Here is a 3,604-nt window from a genome sequence, read left to right as displayed (position 1 = left end):
AGTGCTTATGTTCTGCCACTGGATGTCAGTCTGATGTCCAGCATCCTTCCTCAGTGTAAACCCAGGTTTTCCTGGACCATCCCCCAGCCTGTGACTGAACAGTGACGGAGAAGCAGCACAGCGGTGAGCTCATCTCTCTGTCAGCCTGTAATTGGACCATGAAAGGAGAAGCAGCACAGCGATGAGCTCATCTGTCAGCCTGTGATTGGACCATGAAAGGAGAAGAAGAAGCAAAGCAGTGAGCTCATCTCTCTGTCAGCCTGTGACTGAACCATGAAAGGAGAAGAAGCACATCAGTGAGCTCATCTGTCAGCCTGTGACTGAACCATGAAAGGAGAAGAAGCACATCAGTGAGCTCATCTGTCAGCCTGTGACTGGACCATGAAAGGAGAAGAAGCACATCAGTGAGCTCATCTGTCAGCCTGTGACTGGACCGTGAAAAGCGAAGCAGCACAGCGGTGAGCTCATCTATCAGCCTATGACTGAACAGTGAAAGGAGAAGCAGCACAGTGAGAAGCGCATTGCTCTGTCACTCTGCTCTCTCTTCCTACCGTATCAGCATGTGCTCTTGTCAGCACATGAACTGATTGACTCCTTGTGCTGCTTCTCCCTCTCCCAGTCCGAGCTCTGCATTACGGGTACTACAAGAGGCTGAGCCCAGGCCAGATGTAGGTTCTTACGCTGCTTGCATGATAGATTTCTTATTACAGAGCTGAATTATTTTGTATCTCTTCTTCCTAGAGTGACATGGATGGACGGATGGAATGCCATCCCCCAATGGGAATCCAGTTGAGATGTGCCGTGGTTTCTTTGGATCGTGCCGGTACTTTGGCACCGCTGTGCTGTGTAGAGGAGCTCAGCCAGTCTCTGCAGTATGCAGGCAGAGAAAACACAGACACATCATTATAGAGGGGACGTGATAAATAGGCCACATCTCCAGCTCTGCACAAAGCACTGACGGCTCCGAGCTCATCCCTGGGAGAGACGGAAGCCTGCGGCTGGAACACGAGCAATAAACCTCCTGACCACAGCTAGCAAAACATTGCTGGGCCAGACCAGAGTGTCTCCTCCGCTGCACACAGCCGGCCTCGCCTACTGCAACTCTCCCACAATATACACAGTACACGGTGTGCCCGATCGATTGCCTGCGTTTTATATCTGCAGAGTGCATTTTATAAGTGGATGTGAAAGCGGGAAAGTTGGGTTGGACTTCTGGGTTCAAGAGGGGAGCAGGTCAGCACTAGCTTTCTGAGGTAGAGGAGTATGGAAGGATGACTATGGGTCTTTGGACTCTATGCTCAGTCTAAGCCTAGGTGGACTACGGGTCTTTGGACTCTATGCTCAGTCTAAGCCTAGGTGGATGGACTATGGGTCTTTGGACTCTATGCTCAGTCTAAGCCTAGGTGGATGAGTATGGGTCTTTGAACTCTATACTCAGTCTAAGCCTAGATGGAGGAGCATGAGCCATTGGATTCAATGATTAGTCTAAGCATATGCAAATGAGTATGGGTCTTTGGACTCTAAGCTCAGTCTAAGCCTAGGTGGATGAGTATGGGCCCTTGGACTCTATGCTCAGGCTAAGCCTAGGTCAATAAGTATGGGTCCTTAGACTCTATGCTCAGTCTAAGCCTAGGCGGGTGAGTGAGTATGGGTTCTTGGACCCCAAGCTCAGTCTAAGCCTAGGTGGATGAGTATCAGCTCTTGGATGCCAAGCTTAGTCTAAGCCTAGGTGGATGAGTATGGGCCCTTGGACTCCAAGCTCAGTCTAAGCCTAGGTGGATGAGTATCAGCCCTTGGATGCCAAGCTTAGTCTAAGCCTAGGTGGATGAGTATGGGTTCTTGGACTCCATGCTCAGTCTAAGCCTAGGTGGATGACTATGGGGTCTTTGGACTCTATGCTCAGTCTAAACCTAGGCAGAGGAGTTTGGGTCCTTGGACTCTATGCTCAGTCTAAGTCAAGGTGAAGTCACCCCTGGAGGTGGTAAGCAGTTAGAAAGTTGCAATAGGCAAGCCAAAGAAGCGGCTTCCCTGAAGGTTATGGTGGGCAGATTAGTACCTTTAGTCATACAGAAGATCACCATGGGCCGCATGTTTTACACACCAGCTCTATCCTCTCTAGCAGGCTTTAAAGCCCCGGTGCACAACCTGCGGCCGGGGACACACTGCCCAGCGGAATTCTTTTGCGACGCCCTTGGGGACCTTTCATATAGTAGACCTTATTCCTTACTGCCCTGTAATAGCAGTGATCTCTAGCAGTCTTATGTAATGTGTCTCCATTCTATGTCTCCTAAAGCCTGTCCACAGTCCTCAACAACTTGGCACATTTACAGTCTCTGACAATCTCTTGTAGCAGGGCCGTAGTCTCTGACCACCTCCTCTTGTATCTCTGCTGTTTCTGAGCACCTCCTATAGTATGTCTGCCGTCTCAAACCATCTCTTGTAGCAAGCCCTTAGACTTTGACCATCTCCTGTTGAATATCTGCAGTCTCTGTCAGCTTTTTGTAGCATAGACTTCACTGAATCTTATGTGTGGCCCTTTGTTGATGTCAACGGTTGCGCTTGAGGCACCCCCCCCCTCTATCACACAATTTAACCGCCACTGCTTTAAAGGGTAAGTGTCCTATTAAACATTAAGCAAAGCTTCCCTCATCTTCACCGCTAGGACACTACAACATGAATCACATTTAAAAGGAGAACTATGGGGTCAGTGTTTTTCCCCATAGTTCTCCTTAGGGTAACGGGAGGACACAAACTAGCGTCCTCCCGTTACCCTACGCTCAGTATATAGGGAGCTACAGCTCGCGGTATACTGAGACGCCGCAGCGGATCCCGACGTAGATGACAGGATCCGCCCAGCTGCGTGAGTGACAGCTGGCTCTGCCTATCTAGAGGCAGAGCCAGCTGTACCCGCCCCCTCCCCGTCCGTTCCGCCAGTGAGCGCTGGCGGATCGGAGCGGGGAATCCAGCCCCTCCCCTGTCACGGCAGAGAGCCGTGACAGGATCGAGAGGTGAGCGAACGCCGGTATGTGTTCTCTCACCGCCCGATCTACTGAGCCGACCTGTGACAGTCTCATTGTCACAGATCGGCTAGAACTATGAGGTGAGTGAAAAGCACTCACCTCATAGTTCTCCTTTAAGGTATGCTTACATTTTGACTTTGACACTGGATGGGGGGGCATCGCCCTTATTCGGGAACCTTATATTTTTATAAATACGGGATATGTTTGACATTATGTGATTTGCATCTTTTCCATCCATGATATTACACTGTAAGGCCCGGTTCACACCTGGGCGTTTTGTAGCGCGTTCCTACGCTCTGCAAAACGCTTAAACACCGAAATCCCATTATTTCCTATGGGTATGGTTCACAGCTGGGCGTATTACAGGCCGTAAGAACGCGCTACAAAACGCCCTACGCCCAAAGAAGTACAGGAGCTTCTTTGGGGCGTATCCATTGGGATACAGCCAGGAAACCCTCGGAAACACGCGTTTTTTTAACCGCGAATCGCGGTAGAAAGGCGCATATTCGATACGCCTATGTGTGAACCCAGCCTAAAAGCCCCATTTCTAGTTGTTGTGGAATTGTAATTTCTAGGGGAGTGGG

General features: G+C 50.1%; 2 protein-coding genes across 2 annotated transcripts in view; one reads left to right on the top strand and one right to left on the bottom strand.

The window, feature by feature from the left end:
• Positions 1–3,604, top strand: part of INTS4 (integrator complex subunit 4) — a 60,977-nt gene that overhangs the window by 55,807 nt on the left and 1,566 nt on the right. The window contains exon 24 of the mRNA XM_018569689.1: positions 1,304–1,313. The gene's annotated coding sequence lies outside the window, so the exon portion shown is untranslated. The remainder of the gene's footprint in view (positions 1–1,303; positions 1,314–3,604) is intronic.
• AAMDC (adipogenesis associated Mth938 domain containing) overlaps positions 1–3,604 on the bottom strand; it is a 7,017-nt gene that overhangs the window by 2,427 nt on the left and 986 nt on the right. The window lies entirely within an intron of this gene.

Source organism: Nanorana parkeri, unplaced genomic scaffold (genome assembly GCF_000935625.1).
Source record: "Nanorana parkeri isolate BGI_ZX_2015 unplaced genomic scaffold, ASM93562v1 scaffold1380, whole genome shotgun sequence".
Lineage (NCBI taxonomy): Eukaryota > Metazoa > Chordata > Amphibia > Anura > Dicroglossidae > Nanorana > Nanorana parkeri.
The sequence above is the reverse complement of the archived record's forward strand: the minus strand, read 5'-3'. Positions and strand labels throughout refer to the sequence as shown.